Genomic DNA, 26929 nt, shown 5'->3' with positions numbered 1-26929 from the left:
ACAGGTGGTCCCTATGGCACCTGCCACTTGCTCTCAATTGCACATGGCTCTCAACCACACGAGAGAGAGAAGATAGGGTCCTTTGCTGAAAGTATGGAGGTCAAAGGGGTAGATCTGGGTGGGAATGGGGTCATTGGGGGTATAGGTGGTGGGGTATATGTCATCAGAAGTGGAGCCTGGAGGTGCTGTCCTCAGCTCCTTCTGTGTACAGTGGTACCTCGGGTTACATATGTTTCAGGTTACATATGCTTCAGGTTATAGACTCCACTAACTCAGAGATAGTACCTCGGGTTAAGAACTTTCCTTCAGGATGAGAACAGAAATCGTGCTCCAGCAGCGCGGCAGCAGCAGGAGGCTTCATTAGCTAAAGTGGTGCTTCAGGTTAAGAACAGTTTCAGGTTAAGAACGGACCTCCAGAACAAATTAAGTACTTAACCTGAGGTACCACTGTATTAGAAAGTTGTCCATGGCTGCATGGAGTTCCTGTCTTTCTACCATACAGTGGTACCTCGGATTAAGAACTTAATTCGTTTTGAAGGTCTGTTCTTAACCTGAAACTGTTCTTAACCTGAAGCACCACTTTAGCTAATGGGGCCTCCTGCTGCCGCTGTGTCGCCGCTGCACAATTTCTGTTCTCATCCTGAAGCAAAGTTCTTAACCTAAGGTACTATTTCTGGATTAATGGAGTCTGTAACCTGAAGCGTATGTAACCCGGGGTACCACTGTATATTTCAACAAAGAGAACCAGCAACCTCTTGACTTTTAAATCAAGCTATTACTGAGGTGTTTGAATGCAGCATCAAAAGTGGTACAATGAAGTTATCAGTGGTGGGAGATCTGGAGGGAGCAAACTTGACCAGTGATCCTCAAGTGTGAGCTTAGGGTAGGAATGGAATGAGCTGCCCATTTCAGTTTCCCCGGTTTCTCAATTTTCAAGTCTTAAATTCAGTTCTCCATATTTCTGCAGCAATTTGAAATCCCCTGGAAAATCCACCAGCATTTTAGTTTCATTTTCTCCTATTGAACATATTTTTATCTGCTGTCTTGACCAAACTACGCACATTTGCAAACGGTCTTCCCATATATAATCCATTTCTGTATGTTACTTTTCATTCATATGTAAATTTTTATACACACTTTCCCTTAATATATGCATTTTTGCACACATTGCTTTGTTTGAGAACTACGCCGCAAAATCAGTAGAAGTGTGAATTTTGAAGGATAGCACTGAATAGGAACAAATAGGGATAGGATTTTCCACTGATTGCCCTTTGTTCAAATTTAGTGCTAAATAGCAGGTTTACCAGAGGAAAGTAGCAGGGCAAAGGCAAAACTGCTGAGACTCCTGCCTAGAAAGCATGGCACACACAGAGAACCTCTTGGACCCAAGCTTTTAGAAGTCATCTGAAGGCAGCCCTGTTTAGGGAAGCTTTTAATGTTTAACAGACCACTGTATTTTAATATTTTGTTGGAAGCCGCCCAGAGTGGCTGGGGAAACCCAGCCAGATGGGCGGGGTATAAATAATAATATATTATTATTATTATTATTACAGTGGTACCTCGGGTTACATACGCTTCAGGTTACATAAGCTTCAGGTTACAGACTCCGCTAACCCAGAAATAGTGCTTCAGGTTAAGAACTTTGCTTCAGGATGAGAACAGAAATCGTGCTCCAGCGGCACGGCAGCAGCAAGAGGCCCCATTAGCTAAAGTGGTGCTTCAGGTTAAGAACAGTTTCAGGTTAAGAGTGGACCTCCAGAATGAATTAAGTACTTAACCTGAGGTACCACTGTATTTTTATTATTATGGGGCAAGTGGAAGTGTGGATGAGCTCTGAACTGGATTTCTCCTTCATCCCTTGCCTAGGGACAAAATTACAGGTCCTCTTCATCTGTGAAAGGTGCCGGGATCTCAGGGCTTGCTTTCAAAGTCAGGGGTGAAGTTTCTTCTGGTGGCGCCTTATGTACAACAGCTGCAAACACCATGTTCTTCCTGGGTTAACATGCGTCTTAAGTCAAAGGGCGTTTTTCACTTGTTGCCTCTGTTACTTGGGCTGCTCTCAGTCAGTTCAGCTGAAACAAACAGGAGCAACTGGATTTCACCATTCATTTATTTTTTGGAATATATACCGTATTTTTTGCTCTATAAGACTCACTTTTTCCCTCCTAAAAAGTAAGGGGAAATGTGTGTGCATCTTATGGAGCTAATGCAGGCTGCGCAGCTATCCCAGAAGCCAGAACAGCAAGAGGGATTGCTGCTTTCACTGCGCAGCGATCCCTCTTGCTGTTCTGGCTTCTGAGATTCAGAATATTTTTTGTCTTGTTTTCCTCCTCCAAAAACTAGGTGCGTCTTGTGGTCTGGTGCGTCTTATAGAGTGAAAAATACGGTGTATATATGTAGGCATTTCCAGGTGTTCCAAACTGTGCTAGTAATGCAGCATAGGACACTTCAAGGAAGTTGCGCTCCCTCTTGTTCTCACAAGAACAGGGATGGGGCACCTGTGGTTAGAGCAGGGATGGGGAAACTGTAACCATTCAGGAGCTGCTGGGCCAGGATTCCCATCTGCCTTGGCCAGTATGGCCAGTAGTTAGGACCAATTGAGAGCCAGTGTGGTGTAGTGGTTAGGAGCGGTAGTCTCATAATCTGGGGAACCGGGTTCACATCTCTGCTCCTCCACATGCAGCTGCTGGGTGACCTTGGGCCAGTCACACTTCTTTGAAGTCTCTCAGCCCCACTCACCTCACAGAGTGTTTGTTGTGGGGGAGGAAGGGAAAGGAGAATGTTAGCCGCTTTGAGACTCCTGAAGGGGAGTGAAAGGCGGGATATCAAATTCAAAATCTTATTCTTCTTCTTCTTCAATGTGAGTTGTAGTTCAGGACCACATGTCTCCTATCCTTAGTTCAGAAAGACCATGAGCACGTATAGCAATCTTTAGCACATCAATCACAGCTGTGAATTGTACAGGGACCAGCAATTTGAATGTGCAGATTGTGGGTGACCAACCAGATCTGCAGTCACCAGTGAAACATTGACTAAAAGTGCCCTAAAGCACCCCATTGCATTTCTCGAGATGGAGGGGGATTTGGAGAAACGTAAATGGCGAGAGGGGGGACGCAGGTGGCGCTGTGGATAAAACCTCAGCGCCTAGGACTTGCTGATCGCATGGTCAGCGGTTCGAATCCCCGCGGCGGGGTGCGCTCCCATCGTTCGGTCCCAGCGCCTGCCAACCTAGCAGTTCGAAAGCACCCCCGGGTGCAAACAGATAAATAAGGACCACTTACCAGCGGGAAGGTAAACGGCGTTCCGTGTGCTGCGCTGGCTCGCCAGATGCAGCTTGTCACGCTGGCCACGTGACCCGGAAGTGTCTGCGGACAGCGCTGGCTCCCGGCCTCTAGAGTGAGATGAGCGCACAACCCTAGAGTCTGTCAAGACTGGCCCGTACGGGCAGGGGTACCTTTACCTTTACCTAAGTGGCGAGAGTAAGAGTGCCAATGGTGGAATTTCTTTCCTTCTGTTCTGAAGGGAGAATCGGTGGGGGGACAGAATGAGACATGCACAGAAAGGGTTGGGAGTGGCAGCAATGTTGACCGATGGTGTTTGTTGTTATGTCACACCACGCCCACCGGTGTGCATGAAATATAGCTCACCGTGCAGGTGCGTCGTTCCAAAAGCCGCAGTCTCATAATGCCACAGGTCCCAGTGGCGTGAAAGGAGCATCAGAAAAGAGGACAGAAACACTAGCATTGGTTTGGAACCCAATTATCCCAAGCAGATTTCTCGTTCTGAGAAAGAAGCTGGGATATCTTAGGTGCTACCTACTGATCTCTTGCTTTATTTTTGTTTTGCTGAACTTGAGTGCTTAGCTTCCCCCACCCCCTTCTAGCTCATTTCAAAGCATAGCTTCTCGCCGGGTCACAGACAGGAACAAGCACTCCTCCTGGCAACAATCAAATTCAGCTCATAAAATGAAGCTCTCGGTTTGTCAGCCATATCACAAAACCAGCTCTGCCTGCTCAGTCTTGATAGCATTGACAGCAGCCAGGCCTACAGTGCTGAGACCCTTCTCCCTTCTCACTCCCTGCCTCAGTCCTCTACAAACAGTAGCGCTTATTGATCTTGTATCCTATGCGCCAATAAAATCTGTTTGCAGCAGTCCAGGTATGTGGACTTCTAAGCCAACCAGATATAAAGCAGCTCCTTTTGTAGGTTTTTGAGCACATATTGAAATTAGGGATGTGGGGTAGATTTGATTCAGTTTGCGTTCAACAGTGAAAAGGCCTAATTCTTACAATGCAAGAATCAAAACACACCCATTGTTCAAAATTCTCTGAATTTTTCAATGCCGTTCTCCAGCTAAGTAATGTTTACAAAAATGCGCATATTGATGAAAATAACATACAAAGATGCATTATGCTTAGTTGTTCTGCATCAATATGGATATTTGGCAAAATTGCATTTGAAGATGTGTACATTAGCAGAAGGGACGTGGGAGGCGCTGTGGGTTAAACTGTGGGTCAGCGGTTCGAATCCCTGTGACGGGGTGATCTCCCGTTGCTCGGTCCCTGCTCCTGCCAACCTAGCAGTTCGAAAGCATGTCAAAGTGCAAGTAGATAAATAGGTACCTCTCTGGCGGGAAGGTAAACGACATTTCCGTGCGCTGCTCTGGTTCGCTTAGTCATGCTGGCCACATGACCCGGAAGCTATACACCGGCTCCCTCAGCCAATAAAGCGAGATGAGCGCCGCAACCCCAGAGTCAGTCACAACTGGACCTAATGGTCAGGGGTCCCTTTACCTTTACATTAGCAGAAACTTTTTCATGAAACAATACATGAACCAAAATACAGTCATCCTTTCAGATCTGTAGTTCTCCAAATTTTGCAATGTAGTTCTCCAGCCATATAATATGTACAAAAAGGCAAAATTCCACACAAAGATATTAGCAGACATTGAGGGCCAGTGTAGTGTAATGATTTGAGTGTCATACGAGGGCCTGGGAGACCAGAGTTCGAATCCCCACTTGTCTATGAAATTCTGTGGGTGACCTTGGCCCGGTTACTGCTTCTCAGTCAAATCTGCCTCACAGTGTTCTTGTGGGAATTAAATGAGGAGGAAGAGAAGCACACACGTCACTTCTAAGTCCTTGGAGGAAAAGGTGGGATATGAACGTAACAGATGAATAAATAATAAATCGGCAGTAAAATGCTGATCAATTTTCATGCAGACTTTCTTCCTGAAAAACATGGCAAAAACCGAAAAAGCAGAAACCGAGAAAAAACCAAAACTGGCAGATTCACTTATCCCTACCTGGGAGAAATGAAAAGATGCAGGGAAGAGAGACAGCCATTCATCATAAAGTTAGAGAGCCAGGAAATCAACTTCCTGGTGAAAAGGAGCAAGTACCTTTGATGATATTTCTGTAAAAGCCTATTTCCTATATGCTGTGATTCTAATTTCATTTTCCCCCTTCTTTAAAATGCACCTTGAACTACTGCTACATATTCTGCTTGGGGTTCCTAACCTTGGGTGTGTGTGTGCGCGCACACACACACACACACACAAACACACACTGCCTTTCACCTGCAGACAGTGCTTTTTTCCTAAAGAAAATGTTTAGGGGTACTCTCATTTTCCTACTCAAATTGAAATAATGCCCCTTAATGAGGCCAAACTGTTTAGGGATATGTGTACCCCCAGAAAAAACAGCACTGCCTGCAGATATCCCAACCATTTACTGTTTTACCAAAATTATAATTGAAGAGGCTGGATTCCTTTGACAGGCCAGACGTACGTCAAAGGGCTGTCGGAGGGTTAATTTACCAATAAAGAAGCTGAGCAGAGGGTCGGCTGCCTTGTAAGCAGCACAGTTTCAAGTGATGTTAATCCCCATACTTCATTATGGCTTTAATTGTTAGCTCTCATTCTTTGGTGGGGCAAGAAAGACGGGCAGGAATAATACAGTATACCTAAGGACTCTGTCTCCATGCTCTCTGAAAACTTTAAACCACCAAGAGAAACGTACTATTGAATCTGCAAAGTGTAGCTGGAGCTGGCTTGGAGAAACAGGAGTGGGGAGGAAATGTATTTACTGTGTGTGTGTGTGTGTGTGTGTGTGTGTGTGTGTGTGTGTGTGTGTGTTGTTGTTGTTGCTGGCTTTTTGTTAAAGAGCTTCTTTTTTACATCCTCCTCTCCTCCCCCTCTAGTAGGATGGATTGAGGCAGTGTAAGGAAATCTGAATAACTAATCAGAGTCCTCATTAACCCCCTGCTGCGATGCTCAAACATTCACTTTGCTGTTTATGAAGCAGGGGGAAGGAATCCGCATTAAAATTGATGTGTTATTAATCCCACTGTTCTAGACCTTGTGGGTGCTGAATTTCCTTTCTTTTGCCTGAGGCCAAACAGTATGTGGGCAGCTTCTGCGGGGCACAGTGACTTTCTATTATTTATTGGCCCGGTGCAGCCAGCAAGCCAGATTTCACATTGAGCAACCGGCATTAAATGTAATCACGGTTGTTTCACATCATCTTTACACGCACACACTCCTAGGTATGCAGACTGATTCACATTCATAGCGCACAAAGGTGACCCGCACACGGCCAGACACTTCCGCTCCCATACACGTGCACAAAAGCACCAACTACCTAAAAGTGCATGCATTGTGTCTCCCAGCGTTCCTGGAAGCAAGCAGGATTGAGTCCTCTCTGGTCTGCCAGGATCTGCTTTGTGCTAACAGCAATGGTTTTTGTACAAAGTGGTGGGGGACGGACATATAATAGTCTGATATAAAGTTGGACTTCTTGTCCATCTCATTTAATACTGCCTATTGTGACTGACTGCATATGGGTGGCACTGTGGGTTAAACCACAGAGCCTAGGGCTTGCCGATCAGAAGGTCAGCGGTTCGAATCCCCGCGACGTGGTGAGCTCCTGTTGCTTGGTCCCTGCTCCTGCCAACCTAGCAGTTCGAAAGCACCTCAAAGTGCAAATAGATAAATAGGTAGCGCTCTGGCGGGAAGGTAAATGGCGTTTCCGTGTGCTGCTCTGGTTCGCCAGAAGAGGCTTAGTCATGCTGGCCACATGACCCGGAAGCTGTACGCCGTCTCCCTCGGCCAATAAAGCGAGATGAGCACCGCAAGCCCAGAGTCGGTCATGACTGGACCTAATGGGCAGGGGTCCCTTTACCTTTACCTATTATGACTGACTGCAGTTCTCTAGAAGGTGTTTCTCATGACCAGCTGCACCTGATCCTTATGACTGGTTAGAATCTGAGACATTTCATGTGCAAAGCATCCTTCTCAGTGCCCTGGGTTTAGTATAGTTTCAGGTGGCGCTGTGGTCTAAACCACTGAGCCTCTTGGGCTTGCCAATCAGAAGGTCGGCAGTTTGAATCCCTGTGACGGGGTGAGCTTCCATTGCTCTGTCCCAGTTTCTGCCAACGTAGCAGTTTGGAAGCACCCCAGTGCAAGTAAGGTTACCAGATTTTTTTCAATGAATCCGGGGACATTTTTCAACTTCAGTAGGAATGATAGGATTTTGTCAAGGGACTGATTTGTAAATCCGGGGACTGTCTTCGGGAAACGGGGACATCTGGTAACCTTAAAGTCGATAAATAGGTACCGCTGCGGCGGGAAGGTAAACGGTGTTTCCATGCGCTTTGGCTTCCGTCATGGTGTTCCGTTGCACCAGAAGAGGTTAAGGCATGCTGGCCACATGACCTGGAAAGCTGTCGGAGGACAAATGCTGGCTCCCTCGGCCTGAAAATGAGATGAGTGCTGCAACCCCATAGTCACCTTTGACTGGACTAAACTGTCCAGGGGTTCTTTACCTTTACATTTTACCTATAGTTTCAGGGCTTGCATGAGTTGTGGGTAGGAATGGAAAAATGGGGGAGAAAAGTTGAAGTATTATTATTATTTTAAAGGGGGGGTTCCCCAAGGTTGGGGTTTGTGGAAGAAAAGAAAAATCTCAGAAATTTTCTCAGAAAAAAAAGTATTCGAATAAATCTTGGCATAGCTCTGCCAGGAAGATCCCCCTACACATTGCTGGGGAGCCTTTTTCAGACCAAGGGCCACATTCTCTTCTGGGCAACCTTCTGGGGGCCACACAGTGGGAGTGGGGACAGATGCCGGGCAGCAAAAGTAAAATTTGCCCTTGTAGGGGACGCGGGTAGCGCTGTGGGTTAAATCGCAGAGCCTAGGACTTGCTGATCAGGTCGGCGGTTTGAATCCCTGCAATGGGGTGAGCTCCCGTTGCCCTGTTCCAGCTCCTGCCAATCTAGCAGTTCGAAAGCATGTCAAAGTGCAAGTAGATAAATAGGTATCGCTTTGGCCACATGACCCGGAAGCTGTACGCCGGCTCCTTCGGCCAATAAAGCAAGATGAGCGCCGCAACCCCAGAGTTGGTCACGACTGGGCCTAATGGTCAGGGGTCCTTTTACCTTTACCTTTACTGTAGTCTAGTTTCTGCACAGACCCACACATGTCCCTCTTGATCCAGCCAAGCAGTAGGCATTGTCAAGGGCACTATTCTAGCCAGGCAAAAACAGTCAAGAAAGGGGCAAAGCAGAGCCAGTGAGAGGAAGAGGAGGAGGAGCCTGGGGAGAGCCCCAAGGGCCAGGCTGAGAGGCCTGGGGGCCGCAATGGGTCTTGAGGCTTGTGGTTCTCCCAGTCCAGCCATAAGGTGCGATTCTGATAGCTTGCCACATAGGATAGCTGCAATGGCATGTTGTAGGCTCCTGGTCCTAACACCACCAGACATTCAGGTAAGGGACCTTTCGTCAGGGCTGTCTTAAGCATATCTGGTGCTGTGGTGCAAAGCTCCCTCCACCACTGCCCCCCGCCCTTCCCAGAGTTATCAACCTTTTTTAGGGAGGGCAGGGCTGGAGCAGGTGGGCAGTGGCTGGAGGGCAGCTCCTCTGGCAGGGAAAAGGCAGGGCTGGACACGGCGCCTCCCAGCTCAGCTAGCTGCTTCGTGTTACGGTGGCCATGGCAGATGGAGGCTCCAGGCACAGTGCTGCTTTGGCGTGGCATAGCGGAGGCGGGCGAGGGTGGCGAGCTGATGCCGGGTGGCACCACATCCAGCCTCCGCCTCTTCCCTGGCACCTCACGCCACTAGCATCTATGAGTAAGATGCCCCTGCCTTTCATTATCTTGTCCACATCTTCCTCATGATTTTGGCACATTCCATTAGCACAAGTTCCTTCTGTTTCCTTCATTGCAACAGACTTTCTGAGTTTTCTTAGGGCAGTGTATATACAGGCTCGTTTTGGGGGGTGGGCGTATGTGTCGCCAAGGGATCAGTATGCAAACTGAGGCAGTTTGATAGGAGTTTGAGCTGGAGCTCATTTATTAGCCGACTCAGCCTCTCCCTCCGCCCCCAGTTTGCAGACTCACTTACCTCCCATGGTGCTCCAATAGAGCCAGCCCTCTCTGTTAATTAGGCATCTGGGGAGAGACAGCTTGATATCTGCGCCACTGACCATTCTGTAGCCTGCGGGCCAGTTGGCTGGAGGGAGAACAGGTTAATCATAAATCTATTCAGACTTTCTGCGCTGAACCAAAGTTTCAAGCTGAAGTGTCTCCAATATGGTCTTTTTCAAGAGAGAGAAAGCTCTCTAGGGACTCATAACACCCTCGCAGGAAAGAAGGGATCAACTCTCACTTACCCTAACGATCCATCCCATAGGCCAGAGCTCACCTTCTGGGGCTAAATCTGCCCATGTTCTCTCACTTTCCTTGCACTTCTTAAAGTATGGGTGCAGCGTTGCTCCATTTTTTCACAGTGAAGTCGGGTGGGCTTCGGGGTGGGGGAGAAATTAATTTGCATTTCAATCAGCCTAATTTGCACTTTGCAAAACAGCACCCAGACCAAAGCACAGCCAGTCCTTCGGAGTCTGCACTTCTCCCGATTTTACAATGCAGTTCCCCGGTCAAGTATCGTGTACCAAAATGCCGATATTATGCAACTTAACAAAAACAGTAAAAAAAAGAAAAGATTTGCAAAAATGTGTATGTTGAACAAAATTGCATACAAAAATGTGTGTAAAATAATATATATATATTTGAATCTCAAAATGACGTAGAAATGCGGAGAACTGAATTTAGGACTGGGGAAATGTGTCTTATCTGTAATAAACAAAATCTGCCCTTATTCCCTTATGGGGTCCACAAGAGCCCTTATAGAGTCCTTTGTAGGTTCTCCATCGGTCAGAGAAAATAACAGAGGCCAACCAGAGAATATTGAGAAGCAAAGCAGCTAGTAAGCCTGATCTTTATTGATCTGTTGCAACAGGGTGTTCCTCACACGCAGGAAAGGAGGAGGACCCAGAACCAAGGTGTGCCTGCCCTTATATAGACATTTTAAATTGCCTTCCCTGGAGCTCAAGACCACCCCTCCATACATCATACATACATCACAGAAGGGGTGTAACCCAAGACCACCACCACCCCACAAACATCATACCTACATCACAGAAAAGGTGGTCTACAACAGAAATTTGAATGTTGTTTTTCCTGTCTGCCAGGATATCTGATAATGCCTTTCCTGGTAGTCTGGCCATTCTTTTGAAATGGTGATTTCCCAATTCCTGAGGCAATGGGAAGGTTCCCTCACCCCCTCCCTCTTTGCAGAGAAAACATTTAGTCAGTTTGGGAGTCAAAATGGTTTCAGGGCGGTCTTCCTGTGCTGCTCCAGACATGTGGTCCACATATCGATGTATGTGCTTGGTTGGTACATTTATGAACATTTATTATATGTATAAGACCTTAAATTTTTCATTTCATATTTTTCTTTCTATGCTATAGACAGCTATAGCTATATGCTACAGTTAAATTTTCACTACCATACTGCAAAGCGCCTCTTGTTCCCTTAGTGTAAAGCACAGAATCCTTCCCCCACCTCCCCAATCTGTCAGATGTTTGAGGATATGGCCTTCCTACATGGTCTGCAGCAGCACAAGGCAAGGAAAAGAGCAACGCTGTAAATTCAGGCAGCTTGACACGGGCCGTAGTTTCCTCATTCCCTCCTTCCCTTTTCGTTTTGCCTTCTCTCTTCTTCCCGTCATATAAATTGTTGCACTTACACTTCAAGGTATGGCTTAGTGGCAGAGAAAATGAGATTAGGTGGGATATTTCAACCTGAAAGCTTTCTTTGGGCGGTCGTAGGGAAAATGAAAACAAGGTGGAGCATTAATTATGGGGAGAAAATCTGCTTATTTCCCCCAGGCTCGAGAATGTCAGGGGCGGCAGTGTCACCTGAGATGCTCTCTTCTGTTCCAGAATGTGTTTTATTAATCCCCCGTTGCTCGAATGCCATACATCTGTAGCAGCGTAAATTCAGGATGCCCTTGCAACGCAGTCTGGCTGCAGCATATTTCTTGAAGACTGAACTTTCAACAGCAAGGGCCATTTGCATCTATGCATCCAAAGAGGAAAGACTTGGGAATGCAGTTATGGAGCAAGGAAACGTCATTGTTCCTAAGAAACTGATACAGGGTCATGGATCATCGGTAACCAACATGGTTGTCTCTTGAAGTTTTGGGCTACTGCCTTTCTTTGTTTCTGCAAATATAGTATGAATGGTTCCCAATCTTTTTCAAAGTCTCTGTTGTCTTTTTCTCTTAGTCCTCCTGTCATTTTTGCCAGTTCTGCATAGTTCATCAGTTTCTCCTGCCATTGTTCTTTAGTTGGTATTTCTCCAGTCTTCCAATTTTGTGCAATCAACATTCTTGCTGCTGTAGTGGCATACATAAATAAAGTTCTCATTTCTTTTGGCATGTATTGACCTAAAATACCTAATAAAAAGGCTTCTGTTTTTTTTTTACAAAAGTTCTTTTCGTTTTTATACATTTTTGATGGCAGGATTTAAATAAACATCCACATGACTAGCATCAGAAAATGTTTGGAAGATAGTGAAATAAGATGATGTAATTAATTTAATTTTTATGTTTTTAAGGTTTGATGTTATGTTATTAATAACTTTTTCTGTTGAGAGATAGCAAAGTGGGTGGAAATATAAACAAACCAGAAACACAAGTTGGGGGAAGTTTTGGAGGGGAGGGAGGGAGGAATATATAGTAAATGTTAAGAATTTCAGGTGTATGTAATGAATAGTGAATAAAAAATAAAATAAAAATAAAATATCTACCGAGGGGAAAAATAGAAGTTTTGGGCTACAGGTTGGTTGGTTAGTATTATTTAGAGTGTGCTGTGGCCAAGTAAGTTCTACTCAGAGTTGACCCATTGATGCAAGAGAGTATTATGGTCCCTTCAACATGATTTGGTGTGATGTCTGTAGGTTGCTTTGCCAGATGAATGATTTGGCAAAGTTTGGTGTTCCCTCGGCCCATTGTGTGCTCTCATTTCTTCTCACTTTCCATTTTATTTATTCATTGTTTATTCAAAAATTTAAAGTCCACCAACTCATTAAAATACTGATAGGTGGATAGAATGGATGGGGTACAATAAACATAATAGCATTCTAAAATCATAAACTATGCTAACAAATACCGAATCGATTTGATATTTATTCATTTACAATTGTTTGCCAATTATATCGAAGCTGAGCAAACTATGGTTTGACTATAGCATAGTTTGTCCACAAATCATGACTGCGCACTGTAGCTTTTAGATAAGCTCTGTTTTGTGCAGACCTAGGTTGTCTGGCTTGAATATAATGGCAAATGGCTGCTAAATTGGAAGTACAGTGGTGCCCCGCAAGACGAACGCCTCGTAAGACGAAAAACCCGCTAGACGAAAGGGTTTTCCATTTTGGAGGCGCTTCGCAAAACGAATTCCCCTATGGGGTTGCTTCGCAAGACGAAAAAAATCTTGCATCCCCCCGCGGGGTTTTTTCACTTTTTTCGCCCTTTTCTTAAGCCGCTAAGCCACTTATCAGCTGTTCCGCTGATAAGCCGCTTAACAGCTGATCGCTGGAAGCCGCTTGACAGCTGTAGCGCTAATCCGCTAAACTGTCAATGGGCTTGCTTCGCAAGACGAAAAAACCGCTAGACGAAGAGAATCGCGGAACGAATTCTATTCGTCTAGCGAGTCACCACTGTAAAGGGAAATCAGAGCACTTGAGAGGAGGGGGGTACATGGATTAGTACACATTGCACCATACTATCTGCTTGTCTGGGTGTACCTTTGCCCTGTTAAAACTTTATAGCTGTTTGGGGCTGCTGAAATACAAGTAGGGTGGAACAGAGGAACAGGCTTGTTTAGTCATTTAGTCGTGTCCAACTCTTCATGACCGCATGGACCAGAGCATGCCAGGCACTTCTGTCTTCCACTGCCTCCCACAGTTTAGTCAAACTCATGCTGGTAGCTTTGAGAACACTATCCAACCATCTCGTCCTCTGTCTGCCCCTTCTCCTTGTGACCTCCATCTTTCCGAATATCAGGGTCTTTTCCAGGGAGTCTTCTCTTCCCATGAGGTGGTCAAAGTACTGGAGTCTCAGCTTCAGGATCTGTCCTTCCAGTGAGCACTTAGGGCTGATTTCCTTAAGAATGGATAAGTTTGATCTTCTTGCAGTCCATGGGGCTCTCAAGAGTCTCCTCCAGCACCATAATTCAAAAGCATCAATTCTTCAGCGATCAGCCTTCTTGATGGTCCAGCTCTCACTTCCATACATCACTACTGGGAAAACCATAGCTTTAACTATACGGACCTTTGTTGGCAAGGTAATGTCTCTGCTTTTTAAGATGTTGTCTAGGTTTGTCATTGCTTTTCTCCCAAGAAGCAGGCATCTTTTAATTTCATGGCTGCTGTCACCATCTGCAGTGATCATGGAGCCCAAGAAAGTAAAATCTCTCACTGCCTCCATTTCTTCCCCTTCTATTTGCCAGGAGGTGATGGGACCAGTGGCCATGATCTTCATTTTTTTGATGTTGAGCTTCACTCTATAGACTGTTTTTTGTGCTTCTCACAGTACTTTGTTTGAGTAAAGGAGTCTGGGGCTTTTCAGTACCTTGTCAAAAAGGTGTTTGACTGATATTGTGAACAATCTGATGCACGTCTCTTGACTGTTAACAAGCTGAAATATTTTTAAATGGTGGCTGAAGAACAGCAGCTGATTCGGAGACTAGAACTTAGAACTGTCAGTTTCCGTTTGCTTGCTTCCATAACTACACAGTTATTATTTAGGAAGGAACAAGTCTGGCACTGAATCTCTTCTCTTCTCCTCTCCTTCTTTTGAAAACCTGATGTGTGAAATCTTAACCTCTTTGAAAGGGTTCCCTTTTGGTGGCATGATGTTCACTGGGGTAACATATGCTCTGATTGGCTGTGTAGTTTTAAGGGAATTTTCCTCTGGATGTTTAGTCACATGACTTATTGCCATGGACAAGATCTGAAGAAAGGCAAATCCTCTCTGTTACTTTCTCCTCAAATTATATACTGTTTTTGTTCAGATTCCTCAGTAAAGTGTGGTCAGGGTTTCCTTTATCTCTGGACTCCGTCTATATTCTTTGAGTGATTTTGCTAGCAGTGGACAGGGAAGGGGCATGCATGCATGCAAGCCTTGCCCCCAGTGTCTTCATGTGTGTGTCCCTGCTCAGTGCCTGACTTCCCCATGTAATGTGAGGAAAGCCTGCTTGTGGGGATTGTACGGAGGGTTCTATTTGCATTCAGACAAGTGTGAGGAGAAGACCCATGCAGATCTTCCCTGGGCAACATGAGGAGGTTGGGACTGACCATGCAGGGAGGACAAGCATGAGAATGTGGGTGTGAGTGGGTGCTTCTGCCCACATCCACACTTCGAGCATTCACATGTTCAGACTGTTGGGAAACTGTGTATGTGCAGCTACTCACACAGAGTCAATCAAGGTTTGGCAGACAGCCAGAAGGCAATCTGAAGGAGTAAGTCTGCCTGGTGATAACAGAGACATGCAGACAGCTCCCTGATTGGTCAAGCTCTTTCAAGGGAGTGATAATTAATGGCCTACTAACTGGAATGTGTTAGTTCAGTATTCAGAGGTTCAGAGTTCTGTGTGTCAGTGTAGGAGTTGTGAGTCGTGTCAGAGAGAGCTAGCAAAAGATCCGTGTTCTGTTCCTGTAAATAGTCCACTGTATATAATAAACACCTAACTACAAGTTCCTGGTTCCTGCTTCGTCTATCCTGTCTGCAGCCAAGTCGCCAATTGCTTCCGTGGATTCTGCGTTTACTCTGCTAAGGTCCTGTAGCTAGTCAGAAAGTTGCGAAACACCAACTAGGTTTTGCCGATACAGACAGCTGCCTTAAGAAAAACAAGGGCAAATGTGCAAAAAAGCAGATCTAAATCATCAAGGGCCAGGTACGTCAGTAGTGCTCTGCCATTCTACATGAGAAAGGCTGGTTGAGGCCCTGTTGAAAACCGGGGGGGGGGGGGGGAATCACTGCAGACTTAATCTTGGAGGACAGCAGGGGTATGCAATGTTGTGGCAGCAGTATCATCTGGATTCTCTGTAATAACAGAGTGAAGAAATGATTTCGGTTCCAGAGAAAACAGCCAGTGTGTAAACATCCAAGGAAAACAAATGCAAATGCAAAATTCAGACCCGGGCATGCCTGGCTGCCGTAGCTCTTTGGACCACAGCCATCAAACAATACTGAAGTTCAAGAAAACTGAAAGATGTGGAGAAATAGGAGTAAGATCTGGGAGAGCATATTCTCTCCAGGCAATCCTACACATGCAAAACATAACAGCTGAAATTGCTTCTCAGGGTGTTGGAATGACAATTAAGTTTCAGGTTTCTGCGGATTGCTATAGCAAGCTTGTAGTGAAGGGTTGTAAAATACATGCTTTGCACGAAGGAAGTCCCTGGTTGAATCCCTGGCAACTGGGAACCCAGCCAAATGGGTGGGGTATAAATAAATTAATAATAATAATAGATATGTTTGGGAACCTCTTCTATAGACTATACTCAGCTAGGTGTCAGAGAACAGTCCCCTTTTTGAAAGGGTTCTTCATTTGAAGTGCTCCCTGGTTCATTTCTGGTTTAAAGTTAAAGACCTCTAAGAAGGGAGAGCAGAAGGGGGCTTTGAAGATGCCCATCAGTATCTGGGCAGCAGACTGAGCAGACGTGGGAGTCCACTGGTCAGTCTTCCCCGCAAAGGTGAGCTGTATTACAGGCTACGACCAATTTACAATTTACACACATCCAGCCAGAGCCTTCTTAAGCATATCTGGTGCCATGGTGCAGAGCTCCCTCCAGCACACACACACACACACCAGTTCCCAGAGTTGTCGATGGGGCTGGAGGAGGCGGGCAGTTGCTGGAGGCGGCTCCTCCAGTGGGGGAGAGGCAGAGGCTGGACCTGGCAGATGAAGGCTCCAGGCGCAGCGCTGCTTCGGAGCAGCATGGCGGAAGCGGGCGAGGGCAGTGAGTTGATGCCAGGAGGTGCCGCATCCAGCCTCCGCCTCTTCCCTGGCGCCCTCCAGAACTTGGCGCCCTGGCACCCCGCACCACTAACCTCTATGGGTAAGATGTCCCTGCATCCAACTGATGCACAACCATGCACACACATCACAGTGGCTTGGAATTGGCCGGAAAAGAGAAATAACAAGGTGTGCATATGTGCACTGTTGACGAGCACAATGACCTGGAACGCAACCCCTGCACAAATTGAGGGTTCCCTTTAAACATTTCTGTTTAAAATATAGTAAAGGGGCCCCTGACCATTAGGTCCAGTCATGGCCGACTCTGGGTTGTGGTGCTCATCTCGCTTTATTGGCCGAGGGAGCCGGCGTACAGCTTCCGGGTCATGTGGCCAGCAGGACTAAGCTGCTTCTGGCAAACCAGAGCAGCGCACGGAAACACCATTTACCTTCCCGCCAGAGTGGTACCTATTTATCTACTTGCACTTTGGCATGCTTTCGAACTGCTAGGTTGGCAGGAGCAGGGACCGAGCAACAGGAGCTCACCCCGTTGCGGGAATTCGAACCACCAACCTTCTGATCGGCAAGCCCTAGGCACTGTGGTTTAACCCACAGCGCCACCCGCGTCCTGTGTTTCTATACCTAAATTGTCACCTGCAACTTGAATGCATATCTTTTTCAATGATTCATTTCCTCACCCCCCCTCTTTTTTTGCTTATTGTGCCTATCTAAACCAACCAGGCGAGTATCAGAGATGAAATCGGACTCTTACGATACATTCAGCAGAGCTGAATTCTGCAAAAAAATGGTGCCTCTAGCAACTTGCACTATCAAAATTTTAATAACGCATTCCCAAAGGGGGTGGGGAATAGAGACTGTGTTTTGCTTTTGGTTTTTAGGGAGAAGCAAAATAGGGTCTTTTTTTGGTCAACAAGTACAGCGGGGGGGGGGGAGATATGGCATTTTTGCAAGGCTGCTGTGTGCCCTGGAGCCTATTTGCATAAGTCATGGCTGCTGTGGTTTAATCTCAGGAAAACAAATGGATAAACCATATATATATATATATATATATATATCTGATGTTAGTTGAGATCAGGTAGGATCCCATGGCCAATGGCTGTTTCCGAAGATCCGGGCTGATTTTGGCTTCTGCTGCTTATCGGGGCGGTTGTCTTTGGAAAGCGCTTCTCCTAAAGGAAGCACCTCCTTCTTCGCAACTGATGGTTTTATCTGTCTCCTCTCAGGTGGCTCTGCTGTGGCTGGAAGAAGCAGCTTTTGTGTAACCGGCAGAGAAAGGGCAGAGGGGAGAGTTTCAAAGGACAAGCGGCTCCCGGAGAAGACTCCATAGAAAACACTGCATTTTCCATCGTCTCACATACACAACAGTGGAGCAGATTGATTTCCGTAAGTCCCACCAACCAACAAAAAGCTACTTTGCATACGGAATTGATGGGGAACGGGCGTATTTCCATTTTAAAGGATGCCTTTTCAAAGTTATTTTTAGTGGGGCCCTGCAATAAGATAACCCCCAACACCTGAATTGCAATGTGTGGATGCAGCAATATGATATAGGTCCTTTTTGTGCCATCACACACACACACAAACACACAAACACACACACACACGGCTTTATGGGTCACCCCCCCCCCCAATGTTGGCTTAGGAAAAACAAAATAGAAGAGATCTGTTAGGGTGGAAAATACTCAAATGTAAATCGGTCTCCTTCTCCACTGAAATAAGTAATTTGAAGACACTCTAAGGGTATTATGGCTCCAGGAAGAAATCTCTTCCTGTGGTTTTTAACAATTTAACTGATTAGTTTTTAAAAAGCATGATGCTTTAAGAAAAATACAAAGCGTTCAACACCCACCCCCTCCGCTGGAAGACTACTTCGCAGAACACACACGATTTCCAGTGAAAATGCACAATTCAGTCCCACTCTCCCTTCTGTCTTTAGGCCAACCTTCCCCAACACGCCGCCCTCCAGAGACAATTCCTATGAGCCCATATTGGCTGGAGGTGATGGGAGCTGTAGACTGAAGCATCTGGAGGGTACCAGGTTGGAGAAGGCTGTTCTAGGCATTCTTCCTCCTCTCTTCTTGAAGGTCCACCCATCTTCCTGTCCTGTTCCTTGATCTGCAGACCATTGTTCTTCCTTTCACCTCCTGTGACCCATACAGAGATATTGTAGGTCCTCTTCCAAGCCTTCATCTACTTCTTTTCACAAAGTATGAATCCATTGGGGTGGGAGGGAATAAAATATTGAAGAATGGATGGATGTTTTTAAAGCATGGTTATGATTTTTTTCTCAATCTTACTGTTTTATCTTTTTATAAACCACTTTGAGGGTTTTGTTTTGCTTTGGCAGCCAAAGCGGTATATAAATTTTATGAAATAAATACACTTTTATGAATGCATCCTTAATGCATTTATGGGTTCCATGTATCACAGAAGTGCAGAGTGGAAATATTTTTGCATTATTACCATCTCACTCCCTGTATTCAGCCCACCTGTATTTTGATCCTGTGAACAAAGCTCACCTTGTCTTAATATCTCTGTTTTTATTCACTTTTTTAAAGCATAGCTTTTATTTAACCACAAACACCCAACCCATGGGCATCAAATCAATGAAAACACAATGGGTTATGTTTTGTTTTGAGTTTAGTGGTTTCACCCTTTGTCTATTTGCAATTGTTCATATTAATTCCACAAATTAATATTACCAATTCTATGTCCATTAAATTTACATTATTTGGGAGTTCGGGTCCAATTTTGTTCATAATCACCTTTTTTAGTTTCCCAGGAATTACTTCTTTTTTTATTTAGAGAGTAGTCATGTACAACTAGTCCAAAATGATGTGATATTATGCTCTGAGCATATGCACAGCCCCTAAATAGAGTTCTTTGGGGGCAATTTGCAATAGGAGAGGGCTGATGAAAACTGGAATCCAATAACATCTGGAGAGTACGATGCTTGCAGTTACATCTGCTGTTCACTGGCTTGATCCCCATGGCAGAAATGTAGGATAAAATGTATTAAATGTTCAAGCTTATGACCTGAATGCCACATGCAAGCCTAAGTGTTGTACGTGGAAAAACTGGTTGTTGATCACCAGAGCCATAATGAGTTACCCTTAAGAATGCTGCAGCAATTCCAGCAAAAGTAAGAGGAGAATCTTAGGATTCAATCTCATTTATTCCAGTTTCTCCATGGCATGGATTTCAGAGGCATTCCAACTGCATGTCACTGTGACTTGGATAAGAATCACTATATGGCTGACAGTTTGTGCTTAAATTGAAGTGCTCGTTTGGAAAACTCTGTACACTGTTTTCTTGGGTGTCTGTCACAAGGCTAGAGACAGGATTTCAATGATTCCCAGCCCACTTTATATTGTCTTGTCATTTAGGCTCTTGATACATAGATTTCTGCTTATAGGAATACATTCCAATTAGATGCCCTTAAAAAAAAGAGGGACGCGGGTGGCGCTGTGGGTAAAACCTCAGCGCCTAGGACTTGCTGATCGTCAGGTCGGCGGTTCGAATCCCCGCGGCGGGGTGCGCTCCCGTTGCTCGGTCTCAACGCCTGCCAACCTAGCAGTTCGAAAGCACTCCCAGGTGCAAGTAGATAAATAGGGACCGCTTACTAGCGGGAAGGTAAACGGCGTTTCCATGTGCTGCACTGGCTCGCCAGATGCAGCTTCGTCACACTGGCCACGTGACCCGGAAGTGTCTCCGGACAGCGCTGGCCCCAGGGCCTCTTAAGCAAGACAGGCGCACAACCCTAGAGTTGGACACGACTGGCCCGTACGGGCAGGGGTACCTTTACCTTTACCTTAAAAGAGAGAGAGAGTCCATTTTTTTTAAGTGACATTTTTCTTAGTGAGAGCTGCAAACTAGCAAAAGAGTTGGGTTTTGTCACTTCTAATTCCTCTGCACAATTCGGAAAGGCTGTTTAAGTAGCTGTGAACAGGGTGTCTGTTGTTTCTAAGAGTGCGGGTTTTTTAAAAAAATAAATAAATGGTGATGTGGAAGGGAAAACAGTTTTGCTAGGTTCCACACCCCCCCCAAAAAAGAACCCCAGTGGACTCATTTGTTCATGGTACACCAGGTATCTCATTCAGATTTCAAGTCTGAGTTATAACTTCAAAAGATTTACCAGGAAGTCCAAGGATCTGTGCAAATGATCTTTTGTCAGAATCTACAGAACCCTTTTTGCACCTCATAAATAGCTCTTCCTTGCTAACTGCATTTAGATGGTTACAAGTCTTTGAGAAATAGCAGGTTCGTGCTGTCCTTCTTTCTAGTGAGATGAGTACTGTATTTACTTTCAAAAGCATCTATTAGACCAGTATCTTTTTCACTCTCTGGTTTTCTGTTCAGTACCAGAGAAAATATATGATACATTGTTGCTTTTCATTACTTCCATTTGTATCCTGCCTTTCTTTGATCGTGGAGCTGAGGGTTATAGACAGTGCTAGTCCTACTCTGAGGAGACTCGTTGAAAACAATAGACATGGCTCACTTAGGTCCACTAATTTTAATGAGTGTACTCTGAATATACATTAATTAGAGATGACCTTCAGTGAGGTGACTGATGTCAGTATCCTTTTCCTATAGATTGTAGAGCAGCATGCCATTTTGTGGTTCTATCTCTTTTCCTGCTCATTTAAGATGGGACAGACTTTTTTTATCACGCTATGTCCCCCATAGCAGCCATTTTGTGTTATGCCACACCCACATAGCAGCCATTTTGTGACTGGTGCCCACTGCACTTTTCAAAATTCAGAATGTTTCAGGCTGCCCTCCCCCCAAAAAAAGTTGGGGACCCTGTTCTTTGGTTAAAGATATAATGATAGGTAAAAAGGTAAAGGACCCCTGGATGGTTAAGTCCAGTCAAAAGTCCAGTACGGCGCTCGTCTTGCTTCAGGCCGAGAGAGCCAGCGTTTGTCCACAGACAGCTTTCCGAGTCATGTGGCTAGCAGGACCTAACCAATTCTGGCACAATGGGATACCATGACAGAAGCCAGAGCACACGGAAATGCCGTTTACCTTCCCGTCACAGCAGTACCTATTTGTCTACTTGCACCTGTGTGCTTTAGAAATGCTAGATTGGCAGGAGCTGGGACAGAGCAAAGGGAGCTCACCCCGTCACGGGGATTTGAACCACAGACCTTCTGATCAGCAAGTCCAAGAGGCTCAGTGGTTTAGACCAGAGCGCCACCCGCGTCCATAATGATATGTACAGATAGGGTAACTATACGCAGAAGCAGCACTTTTTTTCAGAGGGATCTTGCCAGAACTCAGTTCCAGCACCTTTTAGTTGGGTTCTGGAATCTCTCAGGTGAGTTCCAGCACCTCTCAGGTAGGTGCTATTATCATTCTAAGTTGAGTTCTGGCACCTCTTTTTCTAGTAAAACAGCGCTGAGCAGAAGCAATCAGAAAAACAAAGCTCTCAACAAATATCACAGGATAACAAAGGATCAGGGGCCCAAAACCATTGTGCAGATGGTAAAAAATCTGGGTACAGCCAGTGAGTTCATATATAACAGAATGGCAAAGGGTAGCCATTGAGGGTACAGTTGGAGACAGAGATCCTACGAGGAGAGAGTGCACAGAGACTAAGACATAAGGGTTGCCATACGTCCAGAATCAGTGGCGTAGCGTGGGTTGTCAGCACCCGGGGCAAGGCAAGTAATTTGCACCCCCTAACCCGTGGATTTGCGCCCCCTAACCCTAACCCCCAGATGTTGCGCCCGGTGCGGCCGGCCCCCCCTGTACCCCCCACGCTATGCCACTGTCCAGAATATCTGGAACACCTGTAGCCAGCGGCAGTGTCTGGGTGAAAATCATGAAAAATGTCCAGAGAAATCCAGATGTATGGCAGCCCATGTTGGCAGTGCTGGTTTTTTTTGCCGATTTCCCAAAAAAAAAGAAAGAAATAGCTTTACTTTATTTTGCCAATAAAGCTCAACAACTTTGCTCAAAAAAGCTCAGTAACTTTTCTGTCCAGATTCTCACTGTTTGAAATATGGCAACCCTAACTAACACAAAATGCCTTGAGGGTGAGATGGCTGTAAATCAAACTGTGAAAAGATTGAAATTCCCTCTTCTATGCTACTATTTTTATTTTTAATCCCTCCCTTCCTCCAAGGAGCTCAGGGTGCGATTCATGCTGCCCCTTTGAATTTATTTCCCATAAAACATGTTGAATAGGTTAGGCCAAGCTTCCTCAAACTCGGCCCTCCAGATATTTTTGGCCTACAACTCCCATGATCCTTAGCTAGCAGGACCAGTGGTCAGGGATGATGGAAATTGTAGTCTCAAAACATCTGGAGAGCTGAGTTTGAGGGAGCCTGGGTTAGGCTGAGAGACCAAGTGGCTGAGCTTTTATGACTGAGTGGGTTTTTGACCTTCATAGAAACATAGAGAACCATTATTCTGAGTCAGACCATTGGTCCATCTAGATCTGTATTGTCTACACTGGTTGGCAGCAGCACTACCTGGAGATGCTATGGATTGAACCTGGAACCTTCTGTGTTCAGAGCAGATGTTCTACCATCGGGCCATTGCTTTTGTGCCAGTTCGGTTCTCTCAAATTGTGCCACCATTCCTATGGAAAATAAACTCCATATTATTATTATTATTGAGGACCCTAATTTCTCCTTAATAATCCAGGGGTGGCGAGCCTGTGGCCCTCCAACTGTTCTTGGACTACAATTCCCATCAGTCTTAGACAGCATGACCAATGGTCAAGGATGATGGGAATTGTAGTCCAACGTCTGGATGATCACAAATTTCCCATCCTTTGTTATAACCACTCACTTCCTGTCTCACAGTTCCTCATGGTAGACACACAGCAACTTTTCCATCAATGTCTGGCCGCAGGACCATCACTGAATATTTCCATGGCCTTAATATAATATTCAAAGTGAATGCCTTTTACCTCCCCCCGCCCTGTTTATTTTGGAGCACACTACCCTATCTATGAACTTTAGAAACCTTGTAAACTTTAAAATTCTGCTTCCACTTACAAATAAAAACAACGTTGTTTAATGCTGGTGGTCAAGGTACACTAACTTTGTCTGCTAAAGATCTCCTTGCTTGTTGCTGTGGTGTTCAAAAGAAAGAAAAAAGAAAAAATCCCAGTGTTTATGTTATAGAGACATCCCTGGAGCAATCTATTCTTAAAGATTGGTTTGCGATTAGCTCCTTTGGAAGGGAGAAAGTGGCTGATTTGGAATTGTTACCCTTCAGAAATGTTACAGTACCTTTTCTTTCTCCCACCCAAAGCTTCTGTTTCAGATACCTCTAGACCACCCATTTGGAAAAGACCTCAAGGGATTGGGTCCAGTGTACTGAACTGAATGGTTTGAATAAGGTTGCAAATCCTTGCTCAGGCAGGAAGGTCACTAGGTGGTAGTTCTCATGAGAACCCTAAACAGAACAAAACAAAACATCGGCATGTTTTTTTGGTATGCTAGGCAGCCAAGTGCCAACAGAAATGAATAAGAGCAGGCCCAGGAGATGATGAATCAATTGGAATCGGTTGTGAGTCCATCTTAAATTGTATGAAGGAGCTGAACCAGGTAGCGTTATGCAAGCGCTACAGAAGCTGGTGAATTTTGCCATCAAAATGCAGGAAACCCAGGCAAGGAAATAATGAAATATTCAGCCGCTATTTACGGAATTGATTTGAAGATCAAGAAGTTACGAGCAGCTAGATGAAAAGGATTAAGTAGGAAGCGTGAATGGAGAGATACTATGGTGCAGAATTAAATTGGCGTTTCAGCTGTTCAATACTTTATGCGGATTTTATGAACAAGGAAGGGAAGGATACGGGCATGCAGATACGGTAGAGCCTTTGCTTTTCATAGTAGGGGGTGGTAGTTCCTTCCAATGGGGGTGTGTGGCATGGGGCGCATGGCGTTTCCCTCCCCAACACCATCAACTTTTGTATGTGCTCCCTTGGGCTTTTGTTTCTGTATCTTGAGATCCAGCATGGAAGTGACCTTCTAAATCACCAGCTAACCTCTCCCCACCATAAGAATGCAGGGACAAGTGTGGGCTGCTTCTCTTGCTCTTATTGCAGTATTTGATGTGGCTGAATGAGGCAGCCCCTTGCTTTTCACTGTCTTTTGTGGGTAGGGTGACAAGGTGAAAAGAGAACAGGGCTCTGCCCTACACAACTGTTATAGGAGCTGGAGCCCTGCCCTCCTTTTCACCTGCTCACCCTACTTGGCAGGGGTGAGGAACCTTTGGCTCTCCAGCTGTTGCTGAACTACAACTCCCATCATCCCTGGTCATTGCTAGGGCTGGTGGGAGTTGTAGTTCAGTAACATTTGAACATCTGGTGGGCCAAAGGATTCTCACACCTGCTAGAGAGAGACCCGCAGAGTTGTGCATCTCTGCCGCTGTTTAGTTTTCCTGCCTCCAGATCTGTGAGCATTGGTGGATATATGTGTGGGTGCGCGCACACGCATGCACTCTTAAGGTAAAGGGACCCCTGACCATTAGGTCCAGTTGTGACCGACTCTGGGGTTGCGGCGCTCATCTTGCTTTACTGGCCGCTCATCTTGCTTTACTGTACTGAAGCGTACAGCTTCCAGGTCATGTGGCCAGCATGACTAAGCCACTTCTAGTGAACCAGAGCAGTGCACGGAAACACCGTTTACCTTCCCACCGGAGTGGTACCTATTTATCTACTTGCACTTTTGACGTGCTTTCGAACTGCTAGGTTGGCAGGAGCTGGGACTAAGCAACGGGAGCTCACCCCGTCACGGGGATTCGAACCACCAGTCTTCTTATTGGCAAGTCCTAGGCTCTGTGGTTTAACCCACAGCGCCACCTGTGTCCCACACACACTCTTACATGGGAGTAAATTGCACTGAGCACATTGGGACTTTCTGTTGCATATAGGAGTTCATTGCACAAAATGCAAACTAGGTTAGGCTATTAGTCTATAAGGCCAGTATTTTCTATTCCAGGGATGGAGAATCTGTAGTCCTCCAGACGTTGCTGGAGCAGTTCCTATCAGTCCCACCAAGCTTGGCCAATGGTCAGGGTCAGGGATAATGGAGGTTATAGTCCAACAACCTCGGAGGGCCACAGGTTCCACACCCCAGCCTACTCTTACTAGCGGTGTCTGTTCAAAGTCTCAGACAGAAGTCTTTCCTATTGCCTAACACCCAAGTCTTTTCATTGGAGAGTCAGAGTTTGAATCAGGGATCTCCAGTGTGCTCTACAATCCCTCCCCAAATCAGATTTAGGAGTAATTTCCTCAGTGTTTTGGTAGGACCTTCTCTTCTACCACTACCGTCGACTCCTCCTTCTTCCCGAAGCCTTGAGTCAAGTTAGTTTCCAGATTGTTTTACACAATGCATTTGTTCCCACTGAATGTATGAAGGGAGGAATCATGATCACTCCCACAAGCCCCAAACCCAACCTCTGTTCATTTGGACAAAGGTTTAAGCAAACCCAACACACAATTATTTTGCATTGTTTGGATGGAGCCTGACACATGCAGTGGCTCACAATGGGAAAATATCAATTAAAAAACACTACATATACTTAACGATGTAACATCAAATACTTTATCCAATCAAATCAAATAGGAGAGGGAACAGAAAAAATAAAAAGCAGCAACAAGAAGTTAATAAAATAAGCATAATAAAATATCAGAACCAGTAAGAATTTGGAAATAGATTCTGAGTATTGAACATCAGTATTGATGAGAGGCAGTGTGGTGTAGTGGTTAAGAGCGATAGACTCGTAATCTGGGGAACCGGGTTCGCATCTCCACTCCTCCACATGCAGCTGCTGGGTGATATAAGGAGGAGCACTTGACAAATGCACATAACTACCATGAACTTTTGGTTAAGCCTGGAAGATTTAACACCCGCTGCAAATTCAAAGCTATATGATGCTTTTAACTGGAGCCCAAGAACAAGCCTGCTGGGCTCTAGTTGTGTGCTAGAGGAAACGTCCATATCTTCCTAAAATGAATGCATTTTCTATTTTATACGTAAGTGAGGCATATATATTTAAGTAAAGGTTAAAGATGAAGGACACAAATTTGAATGTTTGTAAAGAACAATGTATCCATTTAGAATTCAAAGTTTGTAAAAGAATAAAGTTTCCATTAGAGTTGGATAGAACTGTTTGTAAAGTATTTGGATATATATATTTGGGTTAGTCACACTTCTCTGAAGTCTCTCAGCCTCACTCACCTCACAGAGTGTTTGTTGTGGGAGAGGAAGGGAAAGGAGAATGTTAGCCACTTTGAGACTCCTTCGGGTAGTGATAAAGCGGGATATCAAATCCAAACTCTTCTTCTTCTTCTATTGCTTCACTAATAAAGGCCCTTAACTTGGCACCTAAAACTTAGCAGAGAAAGGTGCAGATGAACCTCTCCAAGGAGAGTCTTCCATATGTGGGTCACCACCACCAAAAAGGCCCTTTTCTGTAGTTGCCACCTGCCTAACTTTTTCAGGCAGAGGCAGCCTGTGCAGAAATGCAGTTAGGTAATTACAGACTCTGCAGAGCCCATTAAGATTTTAATGTCCATAAAGGTGGTAA

At 45.3% G+C, this 26929-nt stretch overlaps 1 protein-coding gene across 6 annotated transcripts in view; it reads left to right on the top strand.

The window, feature by feature from the left end:
* PKNOX2 (PBX/knotted 1 homeobox 2) overlaps positions 1–26929 on the top strand; it is a 440472-nt gene that overhangs the window by 248530 nt on the left and 165013 nt on the right. For 5 of the 6 annotated variants that reach the window (XM_081891021.1, XM_081891017.1, XM_081891018.1 and 2 more), the window contains one exon: positions 17599–17758. The gene's annotated coding sequence lies outside the window, so the exon portion shown is untranslated. Of the gene's footprint in view, positions 1–14760; positions 15290–17598; positions 17759–26929 lie in introns of those variants that run through there. The other variant, XM_081891022.1, reaches the window with a different exon arrangement.

Source organism: Podarcis melisellensis (genome assembly GCF_964234715.1).
Source record: "Podarcis melisellensis genome assembly, chromosome: 15".
NCBI classification, from domain to species: Eukaryota; Metazoa; Chordata; class Lepidosauria; order Squamata; family Lacertidae; genus Podarcis; species Podarcis melisellensis.
This window is presented reverse-complemented; position numbering and strand designations above follow the sequence as displayed.